This window comes from Ostrea edulis, chromosome 6 (assembly GCF_947568905.1).
Source record: "Ostrea edulis chromosome 6, xbOstEdul1.1, whole genome shotgun sequence".
NCBI lineage: Eukaryota > Metazoa > Mollusca > Bivalvia > Ostreida > Ostreidae > Ostrea > Ostrea edulis.
In genome coordinates this window covers 10878209-10892817 of record NC_079169.1, presented here as the reverse complement: position 1 = coordinate 10892817, position 14609 = coordinate 10878209, and the positions used below count along the sequence as shown (strand labels likewise).

At 32.7% G+C, this 14609-nt stretch overlaps 1 long non-coding RNA gene and 1 pseudogene across 1 annotated transcript; one reads left to right on the top strand and one right to left on the bottom strand.

Moving 5' to 3' along the window:
* LOC125645516 (uncharacterized) overlaps nt 1-14609 on the top strand; it is a 72272-nt pseudogene that overhangs the window by 15616 nt on the left and 42047 nt on the right.
* Nucleotides 7176-9397, bottom strand: LOC125646347 (uncharacterized). Its single transcript, XR_007359688.2, has 3 exons — nt 9178-9397; nt 8140-8243; nt 7176-7474 (listed from the first exon to the last, which is right to left on the bottom strand). It is a non-coding gene; the product is annotated as an uncharacterized LOC125646347 (long non-coding RNA).

The following is a 14609-nucleotide window of genomic DNA, read 5'->3' as shown; positions in this document are numbered from 1 at the left end:
ATTACGGGATAGGTGCGAGAGGAACGTGGTTTTAATCATCTAATCACCTGCATTTTATTCATTCAAAGCCAAAATATCGTTTGATTTTCATGTTTTGTTTTACACAGAAAACTATTTTTGAATAAGTAATTTTCTCGAACACTTTCACATATTAAATTTTGAATGGAAATATCATACATACATGTACTTGTATCAAAAACAGTTTAGCAGTAAGAATGACACGCATGAATGAAAATATACTGCAAAAATTTAATCCGACCATGATTATCGGTACACAGATTCGAACATCACGAGTCTGTATTCATAGCTATAAATCCATCAGATTAATCAAAATATCGATATCATATGCGGTTAGATAGTCGTGAAGTTTATCAGTAGACTGTTCGCACAGCTAGATCTTTAAAATACCAGTCTTAAAATTTATACACTTGACTTTTGAATTTTACTGTCATCTATGATCCGACGATGGGGATAACTACTGTGTGTTTTTTGTAATGTCACGGTGTGAAAGTCCCAGATCGGGACCCTTGTCCTTGTTGTGTTGTGTGCAACTAGGTAAGGGCTTCTATATTCAAATGCGCTATAATTGTTTGGGTGAAATTACACTCAAATGCACAGTATAATTAAAATTGTTGCGGTTAAACACCGAAACGATACTTTCCATACGATACGTTGACTGACTAAGCTACCGTAAGTTTTATTTCCCTCATGTTAATTTCCCTTGACGTCAGTTAAATATCACGTAACACTTTATATTAGGCCCTACTTGTAATCAAAAGTTCGGGTGCATGCGGGCTACCAGCTGAATTTTTATTATTTTTATTTTATTATTATTATTTTAATATTTATATATTTTATTTGGAAGGATACAATTTTGGTTGCGATAAAATATCCTAGGATATTCCCACTTATTCCTCACCTATGGTGCCAGGGCCCCATTGGATTGGATGTATTTCTTTATTAATTACATACGTATATATATATATATATATATATATATATATATATATATATATATATATATATATATATATATACACGATTTTACTTTTAAGAAAATGAATATATAAGTCATATATATACGCATTCATATAGATACACATTCAAATACATAAATTCGATATTCATAATATTATATCAAATATATACAAATATGGTAGAGATATTTTTCAATAAGCCATGCTGCCTGTGGGGAACAACCTTAAACAAACAATGTCCATATTTTCCCCTCCAGGCAGCGCTACTGAAGGACAGACCCCTTCAGATAGTCTGACTATTTTTAATTATTATCATCACAAAGTCATAGAAATATCATAAAACCATTTATAATTGAAGTTGAAATTCAGATTTTTATAAGTCTCATATTGGAACATTAAGTTTGTTTTTACAAAATAGAAAAAGTCATTAATATTGTAACGAGATAGCTGTCTGAACTATCTCACTTCTGACACCATTGTAATATTGAATGCGACTGTCAGGATTCTGGCCCTTTCAATTGTCATTTACCGAGATTTGATAGAAGAACAAAACATTTAATTTCAGTTCATGAATTTATTGAGTCTGCATGCATTAAATAATTTTAATTACATTCTATGGCATAATGATTGATCATAATTAATCCACGCTTCTTAACCACCCCTAAATACAACAAAGTCAGATTCTGAAATAATCAGAATATGTGACTTGTAGATTTAAAAATATAATTAAAATAATTTAGACTAATTTAAGAATTTCCCCAATTTAGTCTGATCTCAAAATAATTGAGATATATGTGATCCCAATTAAATTCCCTAACTTACTAAGAGCAATTTAAATCAATTAACAGTTGACTAAATAAAAATATAATTACCAAAAAACCTATTAATCTGTTCCCCAAAAAATGAAAAATAGCAGACTGGCGAATTTGCGGAAAACTCGCCTTATATACTCCGTAATAAAATCCGTATCTGACTCTGATACTGATATAGAAATATACGAATTCGTATCAAATATTACGGAGATTTACGGAGAACCTATACGGAAAATAGTTCCGTAAAAATCTAGTAACTTCTATTAAACAATAAAAAAAAATAGGAATAGTTTCACTCATACGACATTAAATAATTAATTACATACCTTGTAGAAGTTCATAATTTGTTTTTACCGCCTCTGTATATATACGCGGATCAAAGAAAAAGTTTGACCCGGAAGTATGACGTTATATCCCATAATGCAACATACATGTACATAGCAGAAACATGTATGTAAACATTGTGAAGTAAAAGTTAACAGGATCGGGAATAAAACGAGAAATTACAATATGTAACCGTCACTACACTGTGAAATTGCATTTACAGGAAAAAGATAACAATATTTATCAGCTAAATATATTGGCCATGAATTAACAATCCAATACATAACTGGAAATGAAACACGTCATCCGTACGACACACGTGGTGTTAACTCTATATTTTAAAACAAGAAAAATACTCTAAATTCTTGATACATCATAACATGTTACTGTATGAACTTCTTATAACTCAAAGAGAAAATACTCGTATTAACCATACATAATACCTATCAATTTCTATCTATTTCACTCTGACATCGTAATAAGATTAAGGGGTTAGTTTCAAAAGTTAATAAATAAAATTATCAAACTATACGGTGAAAACCTCAAATATTACAATATTTTTTTCTCTATTTTCATATCTTAACTTCATCTTTATCTTATATATGTAAAAAGCTGTATATGATAATAAATGATTTATTGAAGTGGTAGTTTTATTTTCTTCATGAAAAAATCCTAATGCACATGTTTCCATTTTAAATTAAATTTCAAATGATTTTCTAATTTCTTCCATATTAATTGTACGTTTCTACACTCAAAAATTAAATGTTTTGTGTCTTCGAGTGTTTGGCAAGACGGGCATTGATTAGATACGTTCTTATTCCATTTGTGAACAGATTTATTATTATTAAGTAGATTTTGTAAGAGTTTGTAATTAAATTCTGCTAATTGCTTGTCTTTGATTTTAGTGAATTTTGACAGATAAATATTTGTTTTGTTTTCTTCAAAATTGAAATTGAAGCTTTTTGCCCAAAATCTCTCACAGTAGGGTTTAATAGAGGTTTTTTTGATAAATATATCATATATTGTTTTGCTATTTATCAAGTGTAGGGGTATTCTTCTCTTGTTTTCTAATAAAATGTTACTTTGTTTTCTTATGTTTATATAGACTCCTTTTGAAGTAACGTGATATTTTTGGACAGGTTTAATAACCTTTTTCAGTGTGTTATATTTGCAAATCAAGTTAGACTTGTTGAAAAGAATTAATATTAGAAAAATAATTGATATCATGAAAATTTCCGTTTTCATCAAACAGGTCTTTAATGTATAAAATTCCACTTTTTATCCAATCTGTGTAGAAAAGAAGTTTACCATTAAATCTAGTCAAGTTGTTTAACCATATAGTTTGAGACAATACTTCAACGTCAGTCATCTCTTTTATTTTATGTGTTTTACGTTTGCATTCATTCAATGTACTGAGTACTTCGCAGTAAAATATTGGTAATGATTTGAAAATTTGCTTCATTTCATCAGCACTGGTTGTATTTGTCTTTATGAGATATTCGGGTGTAATGAATCTTTTAAGAATACACGAATTAAAGAAAGATTTTAAAGATGATTGTTTTTCATTGAAAATTCTTGTTACCCAAGCAGCCTTGAGTGCTTTTAATTTACAATCAATATCAACAATACCTATTCCTCCTTCATCTTGTTTTCCAATTAAAGTATATCTTTTTATCCTTTCTCTTTTGCCCCATAGGAAATTGAAGATTGTTTTCTTTATTTTTTTTTATGGATTCTTTTCTTGGTTATTGCAATATAGTTGCACTATAGTATATTTGTGTTATAAAGTATTGATTACGGTACATTTTCCATATAAGGTTAATTTTCTTGTATTCCACAATGTAAGTCTTTTTTCTAGTTTATTAATTTTTTCCGTCCAGTTTTTATTGTAACATTGATTAGCATCATGACCTACATATATTCCTAAGCATTTAACGGGTGCATTGGTGATATTGATATCATATAATTTATCATATCTATTTTTCAAAAGACCTAATAGTATTCCTTCAGATTTATTTTTATTGAGTTGCATTCCTGATACCTGACCAAAGTGTTCAATTATTTTAATGACTTTTTCTATAGATCTGATATCCTGTAAAAAAAAAAAAAAAAAAAAAAAAAAGTGATGTGTCGTCTGCGTGTTAAAGTATTTTTATTTCATTAGTCATAAGGTCATTTCTAAAGCCTTTAACCTCTGGTGAATTGAGATTTTTTTCGACATTATTTCTACGATAAATAAAAAAAGCAATGCTGAGATTGGACATCCTTGTCGAATGCCTTTGGTCATTTTACAGGTCCTAGATATCCATCCATTATTTTTTATGCGATTTACAGGCTTTGTATATAAAATTTTTATCCATTTTATGAATTGCTCTCCAAAATTAAATTTATCAAGGGTGTTAAACATGAAGTTCCATTCTACAGAATCGAAAGCTTTTTGAAAATCAAGAAGTAAGATTGCCTCTTCTTTTTGTTTTGTTTCACAGTATTCAAATATATCAAGTAAAAGTCTTGCATTTTCACCGATATATCTACCTTTAATGTATACGGATTGATCTTTACTTATTGGTTTATCTATAACTTTTTGTAATCTTATAGCTAAAATTTGTGCTAAAATTTTATAATCACAATTTGTAAGACTAATTGGTCTATAATTTCGAAGATCATTTTTCTCTCCCTTTTTATGTATCAGAGAAATAATTGATAATTTTTGAGAAAAAGTAATTTCCCCTTTTTCAAATGTTGTAATTAGTGATTTATAAAAGTAATTTTTAATGTCATTCCAAAATATTTTATAGAATTCGATAGGTATTCCATCAGACCCGGGGGATTTGTTGTTTTTCATCTGTTTTATAGCTTGTGCACATTCGGAAACCGTTGGAAGAACATCACATATAACTTTTTCTTGATTGGTTAGTTGAGGACATTCACAATCCTCCAAATATTTTTTTTATATTTTCATCAGGGGCATTTGTTGAATACAAGTTTTCATAAAAATTGCATAGTGAATTTTTATTAATACACTCGGAAAGAAAAAAAAATATTTTCATGAAAAGTGCTGGGAGCAAATGCATACTCAAACAAAACATGCTATAATTTATCATATCAACAGTCATCAGCGAATTACCGGCGTTGTCCACATTCCCATATATACCACACCATTAAAATACAAGAAAGAAGTTGTTCCTAACACTTTTCAAACGCATAAATATATCTAGAATATATCTCAGAAAAATTCATACTGCTGGGCGAGTGCTGGATACATGTATGTTACGGCACGTTTGGTCGCCGACGACCATTCGTGCTGCACGTTTGGTCGACGGCGACCATTTGTGCCACACGTATCGTCGCCGGGCGACCGAACGTGCCGTGAGGGTGAACACAATTGGTCGCCAAGTTTAGGCCATACCCGAACACGAATGGTCGCCACCCAAGCCCCCACTCTCAAACACCAACTTTACTTTTCTCCTTCTCCTCCCCCCAGCACTCCCCCCTTCCCTTTCTCCCTTCTAATCCTCCTCCTCCTTCTCCAAATTCTTCAATTTCTTCCGGTTTGATCAAAACGAATGAGTCTTTTGAATTGGCGGGTAATAGCTAAGGGAGATGTGGAGCTTTCTAGTAGCCTTCGATTAACAATCATATGCAAATGGACGCCCCCTATAAAAATCACAACACATCTTATTCCGATTCGAAACAGCTCTTCAAACCTTCGACATTTTTCAAGTGTGCAGAGAATAGGCCTAATCTTGCATTTCATAAATGTGGCGTAAAAGGGTAAGCCTACAAGAGGAGAGAGTTCACGAAACATGACATGGACATACCCACAAAACTGTAGTATTCCTCCATAGACGCCTACTCTTCAACGAGTCAGAGCTATCCCCGCGCTGCCCCTCCAATCACCCTCATGTAATATATCTCTCTCTATCACTCACGCAAACACACACAGTCTCTCTCTCTCTCTCTCTCTCTCTCTCTCTCTCTCTCTCTCTCTCTCTCTCTCTCTCTCTCTCTCTCCCCCACGCCAAATTCAATAACAGAGAGAAAGACTACTGTGTTTGTGCTAAATACTTTTAGAAATATTGGCTCTAGTTTGAGAGAGCCAATTTCATGTATGAAAAGTGCTTCATACCTATGAAGTTGCAAATTTGTAGATTTGCTTACTCCACCTGTTCAATTTGATGCGTACTTTGTAAAAGTACCAATTTTGTAGCTATTTCGTACACTTTACTTTCATGCTTATCGGTAGTATAGTAGTTGGCTTAAATTCCTTCTTTTTAAAATTCTGTTCACCATAATAGTACTGATGGATCTTATTTTTTTTTTTTTTTTTTTTTTTTTTTTTTTTTTTTTTACATTAAGTTAACTTGGTAAGTCGCAAAGTGCTGTTCATGAATATTATGTTCACTAAAATTAAAACTGCACACAGTGTTGTTTATGATGAATTCAAAGATTTCATTTTCATATCAAACCATGACAAAAGGTAGTACTTGCTTTGTATTTCACTCTGTGTGCTCATGTGTATTTGTATGCGTGTTTGTGCACTCACACTTATCAGGATGTATGTCACGACATATTTATATTTACTCCTTTATAAAGGTATCTTATATAATCTATGAGATATCTTCTATTTTGAATAAGATATCTAATAAATTTCATAAGATGTCTCATAAGATTTACAGTTGATAATATATCTCATGAAATATGTAAGATGTTTTTTAAACCATATAATAAGATATCTCATAAACTTTATAAGATATCTTGCATATCAAACAAGATATCTTATAAAGTTTACGAGATATCTTATAAAAGATAGAAAATATCTTATAAATTTATTTTTGTAAGATATCTTATAAACATATATATAAGATATCTCATATGTTTTATAAGAAGATATCTCTTAAATGAATTTTGATAAGATATTTCATCTACTTTGAGATATCTTATAAAACATACGGGATATCAAATATGTTTTATAAAATATCTTTTACATATTATGAAAGTAAATTCATATTGTTATGGATCAGAATTAGCCAGCAGCAGAATTTACTAACAAAGGCAGTCAAACAAGTAATAACATTTATTTGCAATTCTTGAAAGAAAATTATAATAATAACAAAGTACTAACTTACAATAGGTGAACAATAAACAATGTCCGTGTCGAGCTGAATCTGTATACAAAACAAATCACAAATCGGCTGTTAATTTCCAACGATATTCCTAGATCCTAGTCCTAGTTATAGAATAATCCAAACTACATAAAGTGCTTGTCTAACCAGAGCTTGACATTGGCTAAGTTCACATTGTATTCATAATCAGAATAATGTTCTGGTACATTCTTGAAAGACACAGTTCGTCATCTTTCTACAACGTGATAAACATCGAACTCTAGAACAATCTAGGTCACAGGTGTCACTCAAGTGCAAGTATTACACAACAATATGATACGTTATATATTTTATAAGATATTTTATAAAAATTCATTGATAAGATATCTTATAAAAATATAAGATATCTTATAAAGTTTAAGAAATATCTTATAAAACATATAAGATATCTCATATGTTTTACAAGATATCTTATAAAATATATGAAATATATTATAAAATTTCTTTTATAAGATACCTTATAAAAGTTATAAAGTATCTTATAAGACTTAATGAGATATCTTATATCAAAAACGTTAATAAGACATCTTATAAAGTTTATGAGATATATTATATACTATATACATGTAAGATATCTCGTATAAGAAAACATATTAAGATATTTTATATCTTTTATAAGATGTCTTATAAGATTTATGAGATATTTTTGAAGAGTAATAAAAGTAAAAACATTGTGCCATTAGGATGGTATGTAAGAGTATTGTGTTGCTAAAATGTTGCGACTCGTGTGTTTGTTGTTGCTGCACGTACGTGTCTGGAGATCGATGTATAAATTGTGATTAATTATATCATTTCTTAACGGTCGGTTGTTTTAGTGACTCGAGAAAATCTTATAAAGTAAATATCCACATACATACGTACCGTTTAGGAAATAGACATTTTTTTTTATATATCTCCGCTACCAAACATCAGAAATTTAATCCAATGACTCATGTTTTGATACTAGGGCATTCACTTGCAACATTCTGAAATATAATCTTTAAATCAAGCAGATATTTTTGTATCAAAAATGAGCCCTAATTTGTATACAAGAGTTGCCCAAGTGACGCATAATTTTCGTAACTTTTTTCTGTAGAAATTTTCTAGCTCCCATATCCCGTATTAAACTTGACTTTTCTGTTGGTGTCAACACAACATAAGCAACACAAATCGATCATTACATTAAATAGATACATAATCATGTCTTCTAACAATACAGATAAAAAAAAAGTTTAATACAAGAAATGGAAATAAATAATGACCTTTTTGCACTTGATATGCGAAAAAAATGCATGATATCATTTGAAAGTTTAAAAGGACATATATGCTGTTTGGAAAACAGCTAACATGATCAAGTACACAAACAGCATTTAGCTTAGTCCTTTATTGTAAGCTGTGGGTATGTGTGTGTGTAGGCGTGTGGTAAAGTGCTGAAACGAGTACAAATAACACATAAATATGACATGAAAGAAAATAGCATATACAATGTATATATAACAAACATAGATACCTTGAAACATGATGCATACATATATAATCAACACAAGAAAAATACTTGTAATGATATGACATGACAACATACCAAAAAATATGCACCCAGTCTGAAAACTGTAACATGACAGAAATTAACGTGTCGGGTCTAAATAGGATAATAAACCAAAAATAAAAATGTAGAATTTACAATTTGACTTTAGAGTTATGTATTAACATTAATCAAATAATAAAGTTATACAAAAATAGAGTAAACCATGTTTTGATTTATATAATGGATAACACGAGAAAACATGGCGACTTACAACACTGTACAACCTCGATTATAAATGCTTGGGTGCATGAAATATAGCTTATAAACATGGCATAACTTAAATGCCACATAGATAGAATATCTAATATATTATGTAAATACATAATAATACTTACAATTTGAGGGGACAGGGATGGAACATGAGAAAGTCTACTGGCGTTTGTAGCATGCGCACCGCGGGCTGTAAACATGACTTAAAAATGAAGAGTTCCACAAAGGAGAGAGAACTCTGAATTATCAAAATGAAAATAACAAGGGCAAAGAAAGATAACTCTAGGTTCCATCACAACATATTTGGAGTAATGTCAATTTTTAAAATTTTTACATAATTTTCAAGGTCTTGTCTTAAAATAAAAAAAAGAAAGTGGGGGTTGGAGATCAAATTCTTAAATTATAATCGAAAATAGTGGATATTTATACAAACTTTTTGGTAAATTGATTTAGACGTTTTTAAGAATCGGTGTTCTGTTTGATTGATTGTATCTTGGTTAACGTCTCACTCGAGAATTTTTCACTCATATGGAGACGTCACCCAGACCGGTGAAGGGCTTCAAATTTAGGCCTTTGCTCAGCGCTTACGGCCATTGAGCAGTGGGGTTTCTTTAGCGGGCCACACCTGCTGTGTCACGGCACATCCGTTTTTAATGTCAACTCCGAGGACCTGTGACATTCACGCCTGATGCCGAGCGTTTGGCGATGGAACTGTCACTACCTGTTTTAACGACTTTGTCGCAGCCTGGATTCGAACCTTCCGCATGCGGGGCGAACGCTCTAACCTCTAGGCCACCGCGGCGGTTCTGTTTGAAAAATATATCAACCATATTTGATGCTTTACAACATTTGAACTAGTTCCAAGTCTCAACTACTTGTAACATAAATCATAAAACTGAAATACATGTCTAGGAGAATAAGAATAGAAGATATATTGGATGAACAGAAACTGTAATATCATGCAGATTTAGAAATTTTTGATTAAACAATCCTTCCACCACAAAATATAGTCCCTGCCAAACCCTTTAAAAATTGGAATTGACACAAAAAATTTCAGCTGGATAGGATTCAGTAATGGATGCGTAGTATGTTTGTACTAATGAGCGAGAATTGAACCACTAAATACTTAGTTGTAGCATCCTGTGCAATTGTGCTCAAAAGCTCAGGAGCCAACTTCCTTAACTGAGCTGCGTGTGATATTCATCTCTGAAAACCCGAACGGAGAACGAAAGAAACCCACCGATTAAGGATCTGATACGGAGCTTTGTGTTTCCTCACATCATTATACATTAGAATAAAATAAAAAGGTGAAGATAACGAACAGTGGTCAATCTCATAAACTCCTATAACTTAAATAATAAGCAATACAAAATAGAAAGTTGGGCAAACACGGACCCTTGGATATACCAGAGATGGGATCAAGTGCCTAGGAGGAGTAAGCATCCCCTGTCGACCGGTCACACTCGCCATGAGCCTTGTATCTTGATCAGGTAAACGGAGTTATCCGTAGTTAAAATCAGTGTGCCAGAACGGCCTAACAATCGGTATGAAACACGTCAGACTGCATTTGACCCAATCAATGATAGGTTGAATTTATTCAATATTGGAGTTATGAGATTGATCACTGTTCGTTATCTTCACCTTCCATTTACATGTTAAGTTATTGAAAACATGTAAAGGAGAATATCAAGTTGCAAACTTTACTAATTAAAATTTACTTTGTTGTTTGTGAAAATTTGGCTTGAAATGAAATTTTGTTAAATCATATTTGATTTTAACAGCAGGGTGATGTCATGAAGACAACGTACACAAAAATAAAAAAGGCTGCAATGATATATCTAGCAACAAAAAGTGAATACACATTTCTCTTTATAGAGAGTTTACACCAAAATACAGTCACGATTTGCATGAAATACATATTTCTAATAGAGAATGGGGCTGATTGTGTTGAAGTTCCTCATTGCAATAGAGGAAGTCAGATTAATCACGCTATAGCGCACTGTGTTTGGAGACGGTCAGATTTCACTCTTTAGACAAGAGGCCCACAGGTCATAACGGTCACCCGAGTACCATAGTCCATGCATTTAGGTTTTCCTCTCACACGTCTGAGAATAAAAGATTTTTAAAGATTTAATCAATTTTCAATAGAGTAGAGAGCCATATCGGCCCTACCTTAAGGTCTAAACCCCTGACCAAGGGGCCGTGAATTTCACAATTTTGGTAGAGATCTTCATGGACATCATAACCATGCATTTAGTTTTTCTCACACAAGTCTAAGAGTAGAGCTATACAAAACACATTAGAAAAAGAATTTAGGAAATGAACCACAAGAAGATTTGATATAGCTTTACCATATGGCCATATTTGCCCCATCCTAGAGATTGAACTCCTGACCAACCAAATTCACAAATTTGGTAAAGGGCTTCATGGCCATCATAATCCCGTGAGGATGCGGGTTAGCTTGTCGTAAGAGGCGACTAAATGAGTTGTTCCTTCGGATGAGACCGCAAAAACCGAGGTCCCATGTCACAGCAGGTGTGGCACGATAAAGATCCCTCCCTGCTCAATGGTCATAAGTACCGAGCATAGGCCTAAACTTTGCAGCCCTTCACAGGCAGTGGTGACGTCTCCATATGAGTGAAATATTCTCAAGAGGAACGTTAAACAATATTTAATCAATCATGGACATCATAACCATGCAATTGAGTTTTCCTCACACATGTGTGGGAGTAGAGAAGGGTTTGAAAAATAGCATCTTTGTTACAGTTTTGGCCCCACCCATAAGGCTTTGGGGAAGCTATGATCAGAAATTTCACGATTCAGATTTCTCTTATCCTAAAGAAACAGTAACAATTGGCCATGTAGTTTTCAAGAAGTTAAAGATGTGAAATTGTTCACGGACGACGACCAACGACAATAGGTCACCTGAGTGATTCAGGGCGACTTAAAATAGTAGCAATATGTGGTACAGGCCAGTTACAAAGAGGTTATAAAAGTTGAGTATATGCTTTTTAACGCTAAAGTCTTGTATTTTAGGGGGGTCCAAAAGGGACCGGCCAAAGAATAAGGGCACGGTATCAGTGGGTTAAACTATTTCATATTTTAGAAAAATACGGGGCCAACAAGGCGGTGTTTGCTGCATCAACAACATAATGTAAAAACTATTCACTTTGAGAAAATATAACCTTTGGCATTATTATAAAGGTCAATTTTAGAAGAAAAAATACTTGCCATAATGTAAACAGAGGTGTTATTTTGATTATGTCTTCTTGAAAATGACCCGACAAGTAATGTTTTGTTATGAAAGTTTTCCCACAGTGAGAATGACATTTTCTGTGTCAATTAAAAATTTGTTTTCACACCCCAGAGTTTCAATTACTTCCTCCACGACATCAGATAAGCTGTTGTCTAATTCACCCAACATTTTACAATGTAAACAGAGCATTAATTTCAATAATTGAGAAAAGTTTAATCGCTCAATTATCTAGTTCAATTACGCAGCATCAGAGGAATTACAGTTAAAGCGTATTTGAACAGAGATGAGAAAGCGCAAATAAGATTCATGATTTTTAAAACACCGGAAAGGCCAAATATTTAGACGATATCCTCAGCAATATATAGGGTAGTTTCGAATCAGAATTAATTTCCTCTTTTTACCAAACCCACTTTTGGATAAAATTGTTTCGAGAATATTGATCTTAAAGACAATCAACAACTGAATTATGCACATCAGATAATACATATTTTATACATGTTGAATTTTCACAATCAAATTTTAAATAACATTATTCATTTTACATTGGATCCTTTTGTACATGTAAATACGTGGTTATTGAGAAATGGTTACTGTGTTTTATACCAAATAGGTCTAGCGTTTGCATAATACACTTGTAAAATGTCTTTAAGTGTGCTAATTTAAAAGAATGCAAGAAGAAAACATAGGTATAATGTTTAAATAGATTCATTGCTGTAATCCATATTTATTCTTTAGAAATAATGTATACATGTATCTCATTGATAACCCATAACTTCGAGATCGGTTCATTGCCCCCTACCCCATAGGGAAACTGTACCCCTGAGTGGCACACACTCGAATTGAAATTTTCACCGTATATTTGACGTGACATTTCGGAAGCCACAGAAGTATCTGCTACAACGTTATGTGCAGAAACCATGCATATTAGTTATATCATATGGAGTGGATATATTAATTGAAAAAATCATTAGATACCAATTGAATTTGCATCCTTGTGTGTGGTTGCCGAAGTGTTCACATGTTTCTAGCACGAACTGCAGGGTGAGGAACGAGTAAGAGTTAGCGGGGATATCTCACTGTGTTCTGTCGTATGTTACTATAAGACTAGTTTTTTCTCTATCGCTGTGTTCTGTCCTATGTTACTATAAGACTAGTTTTTTCTCTATCGCTGTGTTCTGTCCTATGTTACTATAAGACTAGTTTTTTCTCTATCGCTGTGTTCTGTCCTATGTTACTATAATCATGACTAGTTTTTTCTCTATCGCTGTGTTCTGTCCTATGTTACTATGAGACTAGTTTTTTTCTCTATCGCTGTGTTCTGTCCTATGTTACTATAAGATTAGTTTTTTCTCTATCGCTGTGTTCTGTCCTATGTTACTATAAGACTAGTTTTTTTCTCTATCGCTGTGTTCTGTCCTATGTTACTATAAGACTAGTTTTTTCTCTATCGCTGTAACATAACTAAGTATGTCAACTTGTAAAACTTGTAAATCAAGGTTGGAATTCCGTACCTTTTAAGATCACTATTCTGCACCCCCAATTGTGGGGTCAAGGTGTTCCAACATTTTGTCCAGTTTCATTTCTTTAAAATTTCCATTCCCACCTTTAACCGTCAAGTAATTTTTAAAGGGGCATGGACACGATTTGAGCTGAATTTTTTTTAAAAAAAATTTATTATTCCATTTTTAGCTCACCCGAGCCAAAGGCTAAAGTGAGCTTTTCTGATCAAAATTTGTCTGTTGTCTGTCGTCGTCGGCGTCGTCGTAAACTTTTCACATTTTCGACTTCTACTCAAGAACCGCTGGGCCAATTTGAACCAAACTTGTTACAAAGCATCCTTTGGGTAAAGGGCTTTCAAGTTTGTTCAAATGAAGGACCGTGTCCCTTTCAAAGAGGAGATAATCACAGAAATGCAAAAAAGTGTGGGGTCATTTAAAAATCTTCTTCTCAAGAACCACTGGATCAGAAAAAACTGAGATTTACATGAAAGCTTTCTGATATAGTACAGATTCAAGTTTATTAAAATCATGGTCCCCGTGGGTTGGATAAGGCCACAATAGGGGATCAAAGTTTTACATACAAATATATATAGGAAAAATCTTTAAAAATCTTTTCTCAAGAACCACTGAGCCAGAAATACTGAGATTTACATGAAAGCTTTCTGACATAATGCAGATTCAAGTATATTCAAATCATGGCCCCTGGGGGTATGATGGGGCCCCAATAGGGGATCAAAGTTTTACATACAAATATATAAGGAAAATCTTTAAAACTCTTCTTCTCAAGAACCACTGAGCCAGA